Source organism: Scatophagus argus, chromosome 14, assembly GCF_020382885.2.
Source record: "Scatophagus argus isolate fScaArg1 chromosome 14, fScaArg1.pri, whole genome shotgun sequence".
In the NCBI taxonomy this organism is placed as follows: domain Eukaryota; kingdom Metazoa; phylum Chordata; class Actinopteri; family Scatophagidae; genus Scatophagus; species Scatophagus argus.
The window spans coordinates 3,348,531-3,364,650 of NC_058506.1; the positions used below are offsets into that span (position 1 = coordinate 3,348,531).

Below are 16,120 nucleotides of genomic sequence, written 5' to 3' on the forward strand. Positions count from 1 at the left end.
ATGGAGGAGGATGCGCCGAAGCAATCCAACTGTCTTGTAACATGGACTATAACAAAAATGCACATGAAAACACATACACAAACGCTAATCAAGTAAAATAGCCTGTAATACAAAATTCAGCACAAACAGTCATCTGAGACACACACACACACACACACACACACACACACACACACACAGACAGACAGAGCTGGCAGCACATGCATGGACGACAAACAAAAAAAGAGATACACAGCACGGCATGAATGGAGAAACAAGACAGAGTGACACTGCAGCCGCTACGCTCAGCTGACACACACACACAAACGGTCACACAGACAGAGATGTGGTCAGCGCGAGCATGAACACAAACAGTCACTGTCACAATATTGTGACCGAGGCTTGAGTAAGCAGTAGTGTAAGGCACACGACTGTTCAAGTCAGAGGGGAAAGCATCTGCTAACACTGTGTCAAAGAATTCCTCCATCACTGGAAACTAGCCTTATTTTTGTTTGGCAGGAATTGCATTTGTTAATTATGATCTAATGTCTCCAAATTTGCAGATGTACATGTTTATATGTAAGTGTCTCCTTTTAAACTGTCTCCACGTAAACACACAATTCTCTGAGCACCACAAAATCACAGCAAGCATAGAGAAACCACATCGCTGTTCTACGGACTGCCAGTTGAATACTCTTGATATAATATATACTTATAAATGCTTGCACAGCTATTAAATATAATATACATTTGAGCTCTTCAATCAGAATTTTAAGTGTTTAAATTTGTATCATTTTCAAATGATCATGCAGGACCACTAAGAATATAAAGGAAAGCTCACAGACACAATTTCTTTTACTGCAAGCTACAGATTTTTCAGATGGACATCCACTGCAGGAGTATCGGTTGGAGGATTTACAACTGCATCACTAATGCACAAAGCCAAAAAAAAATCCACTTTTCATATAAGCAATGCTATGAAAAAGACGTTTTTCTCATTCTCTGGTCTGAATAAGATCTGCCCTTGACAGCTTGTTCTAATCTCAGAACTTAATCACCTCCAACACCCTGGATAAATTAGGGTTATGACCCTGTGTGACATCGAGGGGGCAGGGAGAAAGATCTGCAAATGTTATCATTGATTGATTATGCCCTTTAATTCAAATGGAAAACAAGCAGCTTTTTAACTCAGCTGCAACACAGAAAAGGCTGAGCTGGAAAATGTCACATCATCAAGATGGCAAATGTGTCGGTACCTTTCTGTCCTACAGAAACATACAGAAGCAGGGCGAGCCGAAAGCTGAAGAGGTGTGGAAGTAAATCCCGCAGCCAATGTCAAAACCTTGGCCAGGTTGAAGTCTGTGGGGGATGGTGAGTCTTGGTAGATTGGCTCGGAGATGGCGGCGGTGACGCAGAGACGGGGGGTTGGGAGTTTGCTGTATGCTAAAGCCAGCGGGGCCAGCAGGCGGCCATATAGGTGATCAATCAGCTCCATTACAGCCGTGTCACTGCAGAGTCTGGAGCTGTCGCCGCATCCCGCCCATCACTCCTCCACATATACACAAACACTGCTCACTTCTTTCCAGTCTAGATTGGAAATATAACCCATAGACATGATAAAACTGGTCCGCAAGAACAAACAGTGTATTATAGCAGATACACAATTAGGTACCAATGACAGAATTTCAAAGACGCATTGGGAATCGGGGTACGTAGGTATCTTATTAGAGAGGGATTTGCCATCGATCAGAGAATACAGAAGCAAGTTGTTGTGACAGAGTTGAAGTAATTCACTAGCTTTGAATTGCACCAAGACGGAGCTTTTCAAAGTGCCCAAAAATAGGACTGGCTTCATTGTGATTGGTAAGTAGCACGCACAATGAGCCAAAAGACATTATACAGCAGACACTTGCAATGACACCATTCGTTTTTCTACAACAAGCTCAAAATATCTCCAAGCAGCCTGGAGATACATATCTGTGCCACAGATGCCAGGCAAGCATCAGACAGGTATCCAAACAATGGACTTATCTCAGTCAGTGCAAACAGAATGGGAACATGGAGCAGCAGAAGCAGGAGGAGGGAAAGGAGGAGAGCGGAGGAAAAGGAGGAGGGGATGAGGGGGAGGGGAGGAGGAGGCAGGGAATATGTGATGCACAGCGCCTTGCCAGCCAGCCAGCCAGCCAGCCAGCAGGACATTAATGACGATCATGTCTTGTCACACTAGCTGTCGGGCCAGTCAGCAGATCCTGCCCTTGTCCCTGCCCTTCTCCAATCAATGCCATTGATCTGTCCCAGGGGTCAAGGGGCAAGAGCGTATCAATAGGGGGAGAGTGGCTGATGCAGCAGGCGGAGAGGGGCTGACTCCAGACAGATCAATGACACCCCCCGTCTGCCATTGGTGTGTTATGATTATTCATTTGCCATTAACCCGACCACATTAAGGGAATATGTTTCCATGGGAAGAAATAATGCTCGAGGCTGCTTGCTTTTATAGCGAAGTGAGATTTTATGAGTTGGGGAGCTAAAGTACCAGTCTGGCTAAATCTGACAGTGTTCTGGTCTCAGACGATTTGTTACTAAGGTCTCTGCTCGTCTGTGACGTCAAGAATGAGAAGCCAATCACTGCTAGTAGACGGTTACAGGCGCAAGCAGCAATAGGCTGATTTGTATTTTGTGCCTGAGTGTCACTCCTTGTGATAGATTTGGATGGCTCTCGAACACCTGAGGAAGAGAAAGTATCGCAAAGTATATTACCCTAATTGCTGTGTATATACAGTTTCCCTGGTCTGTGATCTGTGATCAGCAGATACACTCCACTGAGAATGAAATGTGTTTTTGCTTTTCTAACTCCTCAGCTGGAGCTATAAAGAGCTCAGAATCTTTTCCATCCCTTTTTTATTGACATTGAGGTTTAACTGTACACACAACAGGAGACAATCAACGTTTTTGGCTGGAAGAGACAGCAGTCAATGAATTTCAAAGCTGAGGAATGTATACTGAATCAGCCATTGATGAAGAAAAGACATTTAAAACGAATAATTCTCAGCTTTGTGTTTATAAGAATAGTGTTTTAAAGTAATGACAGGTCTTGGAATGAGGTAATTTTGATACGACAACGATAATGTGCAATAAATAAATAAATCATTCTTGCTTGTCCAAAAAAAAAAAAAAAAACCTCACAGTTTGGGCATATGGTTGACTTCTTTTGTTGTTCCTCTTTAATACAATTTTGTGTAAAGGTGATACTGAGCCAAGCTCCATGACATTGCCAGCACTTTCTGTTATGCATCATTTGGACCGCAGCATACCAAATTTGATAAAGATAGTCTTTATTTTATTAATTTTTAAAGTCAGCCGAAGAACCTTGAGATTTTTGACTTCTCAAAGGGGTTTTTACAGCAGTGAAGACCGGAGATTTGTTTTTTTCTTTTTTAAATCAGCGGCTTGGATCGCCCCTATCTAATCCCATAATTTATTTGTTCAACCATCCCATAAATGAAGGCCCAGCTGGAACCAATGACTTTTAGCCATGCTGCTGGGGCAGCTGGACAGGGGAGTGCTGAGGCAGCATGATCCTCAGCAGCAACGCCTTCCTCTACACATCTGGAGGAACGATTGAGGTTCAGAGGTGAGGAAAGATGAGAAAATCACAGTTCTTAAAATAAACTCTAGCAAGGCACATCTTGACTGTCCATGCTGTGTTAAATTTGCCAGAGCTAAGGAAGAGGATATACTCTGAACTGTAAAATAAAGCTTAGATTTCTGATTACATTTGTTCTTGTATACATAAGTTCTTCATTTGAAGCTAGTGTGGAATTCCCTCTGTGTCCCTCCATACACCGTCTGCTTTTCAGCAGCTATTCTGACGATTTTTCATGTGGGCGGGTCACAGCAGCAGAGATGTGAACCTTGGTGATGTTTGGTTGAACGAGGAGGCGTGATCTTCCTGACATTGGGGTTGCACAATCGGAGACAAAGGGAGTTCTTGGGTTTCCAGGGATTTACCAGGATCAAACTCCTTCACAGAAACCTGTTTCATGACAATGACTCTGTCGGCAACGCGAAGCTGAGTAGGATCACTGGGCTTCAATGGAGGTGTTAGTATCACGCCAGATTTAATTACTGATGATCTAAAAATAGCTGTTTCCAATTAATCCCATTCAATGGCTGCATGGATAGGAAACACGTAAGGGGTTTTCCAGGGCTGTCTACATCTACTCTCAAAACACCCAATCACTGTTCTGTCCTTACAAAGTCCCTTGCTGCACTGCTTTCTCATTATTACTGTAAAATAAATAACCTCACTTTGTTTTGCATACACAAATGGGAACCTTAAAAAGAAGAAGATGTAAATGATAAGTTAGGATTTCAAAGCACAACAACAGTTCAGAGGAAACTCTGAGCATCACAGACCACGGTAAAAAAGATGCAATCTCTACCACTTGAAACCAAGGAACTAATTGGATAAATGACAAAGGTTGCATTCAGCCCTGGCCCTAAACACAGCAAAAGCAGTGTCATCCATCAAGCTGAAAAAACACTGTCACAATGATAAAGAACTATAGCAGAAATTACAACAACGCTTTCTACTCAAACTGTATTTCAAATCCTGAATAGTAACAAACTGTGATAACTCGTGAGCTGATCTGCTTGGCCATTTTTCTCCTGTGCGGTGCTTTGGGATCGTTTTACAAGCCGTGGCTTAGTGCCAGACCGAGATGAAGTTGGACGCATTCAGCCTAGTGGACAAGTCTACAGTAAACACAGACTTCAGTGTCGCCGAGGCAAGCATCAACCTGAAACTAGACCTCATATCACAAATGCATCATTGTATGGAACTGCAGACAATATATCACAAGACCCAGAGCCAACATATAAACATTCAGCTTTTCCCACGCTGAGAAACTTCCAATATTACTGAGGTCTACTGAGGCGATGTGGAGGAAACAGCTTTAAACACTGTTATGTATGATAACCAACTCTGGAAATCCATGAGAAATGTATCTAAACTGAGTCAGCTGAAGAACAACAATAAAATGTGCAAATGGCAATGCAGTAAAACCACAGGACATGGCAGTCACTGGGATGGATCTGTTAAACAGAACAAGTCAGATTTATTATGATTATTTTATTTCATAATTTATGTGTTTATATCAAACCGTCTGTGCATCATAATGTTTGGCACACGGCTCACATGCGACTGATTCGGGAGATGCCACGGCCCCATGCTGACTAAACGGGCTGAGGTGTAATACCAGGCTGCAAAGATGGAGCAACAGTTTGAAAAGCGAAGCCATCACCGTGTGAAATAGGTTCCACCACGCAATTACACCTTTGTGAGAAAATGGCAATTCCAAATAAGACAATAAATAAAGCATACTTAGAACATTTTAACACTATTTCTTTTGTACATACTGAACTTCACAGTTACAGCGTTGGTTCGACAGTCTCACATGCCATTTGATCTATTTACTACCATAAAAATGCATGTATACCGTATAACATTTATCAATTTGGGAACTTAATGACAGATAAACAAAAATAGCAGACTGCTTTTTTATTTGTGGTGCGCATTTTGCGGTTAGGGACATCATAATGCAACTGATGTAATGCGGTTACTCTGACTAACCACAATGCATTGTGTCTAAAAATACAGCGCACGTCAAACTAAAGCTAATTGAAGATTTTGAGCCGAAGCAGGAAGGCTGAACGCAGCTAAAGGTCAGCTATGAAATGAGAAAAATTACCTTAATGCAAACATTATTAACACTGCATGGAGGCATTATAAAATGCAATGCTATTGTAAAATTACACACTGCATGCTAAACTGCAAGCTCTATAGACTGATGTCATACGTGTACTCCAAGGAAAGCTAGAAGGTTGTACAGTTAACTCCCAGGGTGTAATTCTAAACCATACAACCTACTACCTCAACCCGGATGCACACATTTTCAGCAACAACAAAAACAACAAATGACCCTTTGTCCTACTCATCAAACACAAAGCAGGATGTTAGAACATGATCATGGGAAAATATGTGTGTGTGTGTGTGTGTGTGTGTGTGTGTTATACCTAATTATATGCTAATTATATGTTTAAATCACCAGTAAAGCAAAAAAAATAAAAGAAAAAAGGTTAAAGACGACGTTCACACCACAATGACAAAGACCCACAGAGGCGAGCTTGTGCTGTCAGATTTGCCACAAGATCGGATCTACGGGTTTGTGCCAAATGGTTATGGCCAAAGTATCAAAACAACTAAAAAAAAGAACCAAAAATGCAGCATAAAATCTGGGCAATGTCGTCTCTGATAATGTGACTGTAAAAGTGAATGTGTGTCAAAACAATGTCACTCAGGGAGATGCCAATCAAACAACAACACTTGACCTCAAAACTTGTTGAGCATCAGCTGACAGCGTGGGCGTTCTTCAGCATTCATACAGAACGTGACAGAGAGAGTGAGTTTAAAGTCTGGAGCAAAGAGGCTTTTGAGTTCAGTTTAGCTGTTGTTTTGAGAAACTGCAGCCAGAGCTTTTGTTCAGATTCACCCCAAAAAGATGGTGAAAGGATCGTGATAACTTACCCTTCATGGAAAAGTCTTGCGCAGGGGGGTTTGCTGACCGCATTCTCGTTTAGTTCGCATCTATAAAAACAGGAAAAAGAAAATTTTTAAATACCATACAAAAGTATGTAACTGCTGTTTTGCTGTAGTAATGGTTACTTTTAAATCTGGATAAAGAGTTACAGCGCTTTTTAAAATACTCCCAACACTATCAGTAAACTGCAGAAGAAGCTAATGAGCACTGTGACGGAAAAAGGAAAAAGAGGAGCACTGTGTTCTACAAGATGCCAGTAACTGTAACAACATCAGATCCACACGGAGGAAAAAAAACCATTCAAACACATATGACTGTATATTCTTAAGTTGCTGTGCCTCGGTTTGGGAGCGTCACATGCCTCAGCATTTACCAGATATGAAATTAAGTCCATAATAATAACAATCATAACTTTGCTGTGGACTGCTACCCCAAACCAGCCCGCAGAATTGCCATAGCAGTCCTCATCTTGGCCAGCAGCAATGTGGCTGTGGTGAGAGGTTAGCTCAACTTAGTCAAGACCGCAGATAGCAGAGTGCAGAGCCTGCGAGGGATGCCAGTGTAATCAAGCATGCCACGGTCAGCTACCATTAACTGTGCCGGTGCCAGACAGCCACAAACAACGGAATATTCCTACGGCCGCAGTGCGACAAAGGAAAAGTCTGAAGTAAGGAGAGAGGGAAAATGCCACTTACCCAGATTTCTACTATCCTGTCTGATTTATCATGTCTATTTTTCTCTATCCACACTCTCTAGCTGGGTGTGAGCAATGAGCAGCGAGCGATACTACCCTTGTTTCGTTTTCTTTTTGTAATGGGAGGAATGATGAAAAAGACCGTAGGGCACTTCTAAACTGAGCTCACTGACAACACAGGTTCAGTTCAGCGATGTGCTGTCCGCCATTTTCTCCGAAACAAACAAGAACGAGAGAAGAAAAAACTGGATAAAAACGATTAGCTGGCATCATTATTCAAAGTTTTCCCCTTTTCTCTCTCTCTGTGTCTTTCTCTCTCTCTCTCGCGCCTGGAACCATTACAAAACCTTGGCTGGAAAGATCACATGATTTCCTACCAAAAAGCCACAGGATTCCCAGTAAGAATTCTGCTGACATTGTGAAGACATCTTTTGTCTAAATCAAAACGTTAGCCTGGCCTGCCTCCTCCCAAAATCTGGCACCTTCGGGGGGTGGAGGAGCGGGTGGGTGCAAAGGGTGGTGTTAGGAGTCATGGCAACGTCTACCTGGCAGTCTGCCCAGCACCCTGAGGTGGAAAGAAGTAGAGGCTAATATGGTGTCGAGCAGGAATGTTTAATGCCTTCCAAAGTCAACTCCATGGGCGTGCTGGTTGCTTAAGATTTCAGCGCAGATGCCAGAATTTTTTTGACAGAGGAAATACAAAAGACTGGATGCATGACAAACTAATGACAAGCTTGTACTGTTCCTCCTGATTCAAATGTATTCAGAGATGGGTGAAATCAAGATGACACGCATCTCCTTTAAAACACAATTCATGTAAATCATCTTTCAGCAACAGTAGACCAGGTTTGTAAAATATCAACTGTTTGTCCATTCACTACATTTAAATTCCTGTTTTCAACGAGTGAATAAATATGGCTGGGAGATTATTTTAAAGTTGACAAGCTCAGGCTTACAAACCAGAATGTGAGTTCAAGTCTCTCCAACAGCAGACAAACGTGTTTTCCCATGCTGCATGCTTCCACAGTTTAGCCAGAACAGTAGGCAAACACAATCAGGTGGTTTGTTACAATAACACAAGCACATGTCATGGACCTGTGACTCACTAAAGAGCAAGGTATCCGCCTGAGACTAGATTAAAGTTCTCCCACGAGAGCCTCTTATACATCGGCTCTCTCATTCAACTCAACGTCTTAAAAGCATAACGTGAGCTTCTGCTGTAATTACTCAGCTCTCATAATGGTTAAAAAAAGAAAATGGTCAGTTTGTGATTCATTGGAGCAGGAGAACAATAACAATGGTGGTCAGGTTTTCAAGTTTTCTTTTCTCACTGCACTATGGTTTTTTAGCTCTGTGTCTACATAGTATGTGTGTAGAAATGTTTTCGGTCACACATAACCAAATCACATTTTTTTGTTTCCACAGTTAATACTGGTGTAATTTTCATCATATATGGTCAAATTACAACCCTTGAATGCAAGATTAGCACCCAAATTTCGAGACAGCGATAGACCAGAGTACATGCTATGGCAGAAAGATAATCCATAATCCTTCCTTCAGTTAGATTTGTTTAGTGTAAATTGTCTAATTTTAAGGCTATCAAGGACTTCCCATTTCACTGTGAAGGAGAGATCCTTCAGACTGTGACCCGGATGTCGATCTCAACGCGTTATTGATAAGTTGTGTTCAGTATTTAAGATGATCAGATGTGCGATCAAACTCTCTGCCCTTGACTATTACCTGCATTCCTTGATGGCATTTCACTGAGATATTACTTAAGTAAAATTATGCCATGTTGTGAACTAAATTAGTTGATATGAGCTGTCATGAACACCTTTACCTTCATCTGACAGAGACAATCAAAGACTGTGGTAGGTTACAACAAAACAGTATACAGATGATGTGGCTGTGTCACATAACATTTATTTGGCTCCTCCCCTCGCATCTCAGGTGGGAGGGGCTAAGGAACAGGGAGAGCAGGCAAGGAAAGGAATCGAGGATGTAAAAATGGAGAAATAAGAAGAGGAGCTTGTAGCTGCAGCTTGAAGTGCCAGTTCAAAACAGATTGTTTGTCTGTGCTAAGGTTGTCAAAAGTATCTAAGCTTCAAAGCTTGTTCGATGTCACATGTTTAAAATCATACAATATCTGCATTTGATAGTATCAAAAGTATGGAAGCTATAAAAAACAGATTTACAATCAGATTATAAATCCAAGGCTGCACATATTATAAATGCGTTGGTATGTTTTCAGTGACTTTTTCTGTACCAGCACCGTGTGCAGGTTGTTAATGAAAAATGACTTTTATTTCCTTTTTTTTGAGGTATTGAAAGAGGTATTAAGTATCTTTTTATAGTATTGCAGTAAAGTTTAAAATTCAGGTATCTTGATGACCTTAGTAAACAAACAAAAAAAAGCAGAGAATTTTAATAGTTTGAAAAGACAAAATATAAGCAACCAAGAGCATGAACCATAGACTATTTATTAAAAATCTATTTGCCTTACAGCAAGTGATTTTGATATCAAATTGGTGGCCAGGACAAGCTGAGTGAAACCTGTTTTCCATAGGATTGACACAACTGGAGACATTACTACATCATGGCAGTCATGGACAAGATGAAAAGAGAGGCACATTACATTGCAAAATAACCCACAAACTTCTCTGCCCATCACAGTGGTTGATTATACCTCTTGAACAACAAAAAGCATTTTTTTTACTTGGAGAAACTGCACTGAAATTTCCAACGACAAGCCATTTTCATCATGATCCATGACTGGGGACCTGGGAGGTCTGTTTATTACATACATGAGGTGAGTACTATGACTGGCTGTGAAGATGATGATTCACCACCACAACCCATCCACATTTCATGTCACATCAACCTTTTGTGCTTAGCACACAATACAGAAAGTCTACTTCGGCACATTCTCACTGTCTAAAGACACATGTCCTTACAATAGTTAAAACAGAGCCCTTAGATCTCTGAACAAAATGGCCACGCAGCCCTCTGAGCTCCTCATCTGCTCCGCCCTATATTAAACAGACTCAACTAAACCAGTTCCAAAACATTCTCCCACTGAGAGGGTCATTTCATATCCTGAAAGGCAGGAGACCAGGGTCAAAGTTCAAATAAGGATGGGGGTGGTAACGGACTTCCCTTGGGGTTATACCATTGCACACCAGACAGGGGTGAAAAAATCAGACAGACTATTCACCCCAGTAATACATAAGATATGAAAAATCGATAGTCTGTGGGGGAGGGAGAGATGGAGGTGAATCTAAAAACAGAAGATAATGGATGGATAGCGGATAAAAAGATATATCATACAAACCTGCCATGGTTTCTAGAAACGGCCCTGTTAATATACCCTAACAATAACGTAAGCTTGCAGAAACATCGTACCATTAATGGGCCAACAAATCTCAGGTATAATTTTTTAATGTGGACATTAAAGCTGAGATGCACTGTACGTAAAAAACTAAACACTAAGCCCTGTAAGTGTTCACTGGCATCCTTTTCAAAATGAAAATAAATGTAATTGCTGTATTAATCATAAACTGTTCACTTGACAATTGGCATTTTTAAAAGTCTAACACATTCTGTTATCCATACCAGAATTCTGCATACTGGCAGCCAAAACTCAGAAGGAAGATAATTTGTGCTATTTTATTCTCCACAGGCACACCAGAGACATGGTGTTATTTTTGGCTCAAAGCTCTTATCTCCATTAATTTAATGTTGCCTCAAGCCACTGCAGAAAAACAGTCAACAGGTTAATCCACACAGAAGTTTATACAGTTCCCTTTAATGAGACATACCCATCCAGCCATTTCAGAGTTTAAGTGTGTGACTTCACTTGCCAAAGATAGAATAGCACAATAAAACCCCCAAATGCTGAATTTTGACATTCTGCAAAAAATATTTTGGATGAGTCTGTTTCCAGAGTTAGTTTGCGTATTTGAAAAAAAACCCCAAAAAACCAAAAAGATGGCATGAAAGCACGAGCTGAGGCTGCACACAGAATTGACTTTGTTTCCCCTGTAGAGAGGCCTAGCCTTGCTGTGCCCTTGTCTGGCCCCTCTTTCTCACTGTTTCACTTGCGAACGAGATTCACAAAGAAAACTACAACTGCAACATTAGATTATTAAAAAACAGAGCCAAGCGAGTTAGGACTCTTAGAGATGTTGCATGAGTAACATTGTTGTACCATTGATTTTGGAAATCTACTTGAGAGCCCTGTGATGCACGTAGTGTTGCGTCATGTCCTGTAAGCAGGACAATGAACTACAGCCTAACAGGGCGCAAAAGCCAAAATGAAAATGAAGTCATGAAAGCAGCTCTAGGTCCTTTCTGTCGTGCATTTGACAAAATCAGAGCAATGCTTCTCAACATTCTAGCTTTACCAAAGAGTTGCTGATGCTCACAAATATTGACTAAACCGTTTAGGATGACAAAAATAATGTTTTGCGACTGCTGTTGCTTTAAAAGCTAACAGAGCTTTGCCGTGCAGCCAGTCGGGGCAATGACTTTGCCTGACCCACCTGTCTGTTGATCTTGCTGCCTAGCACCAGACTAAACAGTCAGATTTTTACCAAAGCTTATTGGCTGCAGCTGACTAACCAACAGCCAATCAGTGCACAGGGAGGGATAGATGGAGGGCAAGAATCAGAGTGTGAGAGCACAAGGGAGAGGAAGAGGCTGTGCAGAGACAACCAAACCTCATACAAACTCTCAACAAGAAAACACGGCAAAACAAAATCTGCACACACCACAGACAATAAATCCTTATGTTGATATTTTTGGCACAAAAATATCTCAGATTTTCTACAACTGAGCACACTGTCTTCTGGGGTAAATATACAGAAAGTGCTCCATCTTCATTTAAACACTATGCGATTGAGAGATAAGCAGAGTTTGCTGGGGTATCAAACGTTGATCCATAACAGTAACAAAATAAAAGGGCATCTGTTCGTGAATGGCACTGAACTGATAGCATGGCTTCAGATAAGGCTGCTATTAGACCGTGCTTTTACCGTCGCTAGAATAGATCAATACCTAATGAATTTCAAACGGTCGAGTTTCAAAAACATAAATGTATCCTACACATGAGTGCATAAAGTAACCTCTACAGATCGATGAATATGACATTACACACAGCCAGAGGAATGCATCTTCTTAATTGACCTGAGCATTTTCAAATTAATTCAAACGACAATTAAAATGGATTGGACTGCGTGGCACCTTCGACTTGGAATCTCAGAGAGCTTTTTATTGTGTGTTCGGCTCACCTCATGACCTGGCCTTGTGTTTTAATTACCGCTGTCTCCTATCGGGCTGCTCAGGCAATACGACAAAAACAATGGAGAAAATGAAAGGCTTACTGTAGCATTTACATAGTGATGGAATTAGAATTACACAGAGATAAGGTTAGTATTGTCCTCAAATCAAATGTAATTAAAAAGTACGCAGGTGCTGTGCAAAAATGTAAGGAATTAAAAATGCTGCAGAAAACAATGATGAATCTCAGTGAACATTTAACATGTTTTTGTGTGATACAACAAGTGTTTGTGCTGTATTTTCAGGGCTAAAAATAAAATATAGCAAGTCAAATTTAAACGTGGTTAAGTTCTTAGAAGTAGGGATTTTTTTTTTTTTTTATTAAACAGTGTGTGGTTCCTGCTGTCTCATTCAAAACAATGAAAACAAAACACCACGATTGCCGATGAAAGTCTATCTGATGTGACAGAAATGTTCACAAAGGTAATGTTTTAAAGTTTTATTCACTATACAATTAGTCAGGTTTGGACTTTCTCCTGGAAGATATAGTGACAGTTAAACGTACCGTTACATTGAATAAAATTACAGATTTCTCTGAGTTTGAACACGGATGGAAACATTTGGGGTAATCTAAGCATACAACAAAGGTCTAGTGGTTTTTAGTCATTTTTAATGTGAAAATGTTACACATTGTACCTTTAACAGAGAGAACAGCTTTGAAAAGATTTCTTTGTGACATTTAGATAAATTCTCTGATCATGTTATGCTCATGTGGGTAGGGAGGAGCATGGTTTTTAACATTTTCTGTGGAGATAACAGACAAAGGCTCTTGACATTATCACGAAAAGCCAAGAAACATCAAATCTGGAGACTGTAACAGAGCAGTGTGTTACTTGTATTAGTTCATTTTAGACACATTATAACAAACGCGGAGAGCATAAACAGCACATTACGCCATCATTACTTATTAAATAATCTGTTTTATTTTATTATCACTTCTGACATACACCAAACAGTTCTTTAAACAATATGAGTATTCAACAAAAAATGTTCAAAAACTGTCTAGTTGGAACCCTCATTAGTAACATTGCCAAACTAAAAGGCAGTTTTCTGCATATTTCTTCGACAGGTGTGTACATTTCAAAGAAAGTCAGAACATTATATAGCACAAATAATTTCCCACATCTCCAGAGGAGCAGACCGTAATCGACTACATTAAGGATGACTTCTCATTTAGGAGGCAGAGAAGGCAGTTATCATAATGATACCTTTTCTCTGCGTGTCCTTACCAAATGCTTTCCCTAAGATAATCCCTCCGCACAACCTCTCATTATCAAAGCAATCTCCTGACAATGGGGAGAAGAACACTGGAAATTACGTGAATTAGTGTAGGACTATGGAAAAATGATTGCCGATTCAAGACTTTAATTAGGCTCTTGCAAAACAATCAGACACAATTAGGAAGTACCAGTCAATAAGCTAAAACTCATAAGCAAAAGGAGATGAATTAATATTTGATGATTTTTAAATGGTTATTTGAACTCACATGTCTTTCCCTCACAGCTGGGTACTAGACAGTGGAAAGCGTCCACAGCTCTTATTGTGGCTAATAAAGCAGGTGACTTGCAGGTAAATCAGCAGGTGAACCAGCACTGCCTTCCAATGAAAATGGCCATTAGCTTGTAATTGGCCGGCTAAGCACTGCCTGAACGCGTCCAAAAACATGGCCTGAATTCTTAAGATGTCCATAAAGAACCATGCAGGTTTCAGCAAAGTCAAACAACAACTTTCAACATGAAACTTTCCATGGAACCCAGCTGTTTCAAGTACTGCCAAAATCTGACAAGTCTGTTAGATGGGTTAATAATCCTCAAGAAAAAGTGATCATCGATTCATCTGACAGGATGGAATAGTTCAAAATTGAGCTAACATAACTATTATTAGTTGAATAACTTTTATACTTAGATCTTTCTTCATCTTAACTATACACATGTGCCAAGAAAAGGGCCGCTGAGGAAATTACTTTATGTCACTGAAACCTAACTGTTTTATTACTTTTTTACATCCGCAGGTACGTTTTAGCAAAGGTTTGACACAAAGCTTGCCAAAGTGGAAATCAAACCCTGAACTGTCAGTTCATCCAAATCTAACTATCAAGCTTGATAAGACAATCAGGTTGGAACAGTAGTTATGATTTATGGTGTCTGGTTATTTGAAATAATCGCTTTTGCTGTTCAGAGGATATTACACACATTGGTTTAGGTTATCTGATATGCAAAAACCCAACTTCAGCCAGATCATTATTTTTAAGCACAAAAAGTGGTATTGAAGTAGTATTGAGTAGGAGATTTATAACTGAGTCTTCACAACACCTGCTATGCTGATGTTCAGCCAGCCTTCCTATGAGTATTATCAAGTTATGTTTTATGTACACAGTTTTCATGAAAATCTGCCAGAACTAAAGAAAATATCTGGAGGAAATAAATTAGAGTTCATAAATAACTAAAAAGAATTACTGACCCAAACTGCTTCAGACCCTCAGAAAGAATCCAAAAATCTTAATCCTTTTCCTGCTTTTCCTTTTCAAACAACACTGACAGACAACATGGTGCAAACATCAGTGGAACTGGCAAGTGTGTAAAGCTGTATTATGTACCATATTCATTCTGCTAGGCCTATATGATCTCCAGCATACACCCAGACCATTACGTGTATGATACTTCTTGGTATGTATGATGGATCAGGACTTGCAGCATGAAATCATATGCAGCTGGTCCAGACAGTAAAGTCAGGAATCCATCCAAAGTTCATGTCCATTCATTCAGATTGAAACATTTGTCTTTCATTATCATTTCTCCAGTCAGCTTGTACCAAAGCATAAAATGGCCTCACTTGGCTTGAAAGAGTGTTTGTGTGTGTGTGTATAGGTGTATGTGAGGTGGGAGCTCTGCGGAGGTGCACTCCAGCTGAAAACATGTGGCTCCTCTCAGCCCAAAGCCATGGAGCCTTACAGAGCACATGTCAGTCAGCCGTGATCGCAGGCACAGCAAACGGGATGGGACAGAGCAGGGATTATAAGGCAGCCTGGTGTTTCCACTGGGGTCTCCCCTGCTGGGCTACATGGTCCCAGCTCCCTTTGTCTGCTGTTAACCCGTTAAATCCCGTGGAAGAACCCATTCACAAATGTGTCACACACCCCGGGGGTGCATTTTGTGTGGAATAATGATCTTAAAGGGGTTACACAGCATTGCCACTGATTCTACCCCCCCCCCACGACACACACACGAACACAAACCCCCGACACGCATTCATTTGTTTCCTGGGATGTTTGCTGTTATAATTGTTGTCAGCTCGTCTTAAGTTCTTGCAAACACCTTTAAAAGACATATAAGAGGATGCCTTTGTTGTTAAAGCGACTCTTTCAGTTATTCTTTACAGATGTTGTTCAAAAGGATCTTAATTGTTTGCACTGTGTATGAGGATTTATACCACTTATTACAACTTGGATACATACTGGTATGTAGTATTTCAGCAGAACTTAGACTAGGTACTTTTGTTCAGTCGTGTGCAG

General features: G+C 40.5%; 1 long non-coding RNA gene across 3 annotated transcripts in view; it reads right to left on the minus strand.

The window, feature by feature from the left end:
- The window catches only part of LOC124070609, a 55,785-nt gene that overhangs the window by 9,979 nt on the left and 29,686 nt on the right, over positions 1-16,120 (minus strand). For all 3 annotated transcript variants that reach the window (XR_006845215.1, XR_006845214.1, XR_006845216.1), the window contains one exon: positions 6,566-6,625. This is a non-coding gene — a long non-coding RNA (uncharacterized LOC124070609). The remainder of the gene's footprint in view (positions 1-6,565; positions 6,626-16,120) is intronic.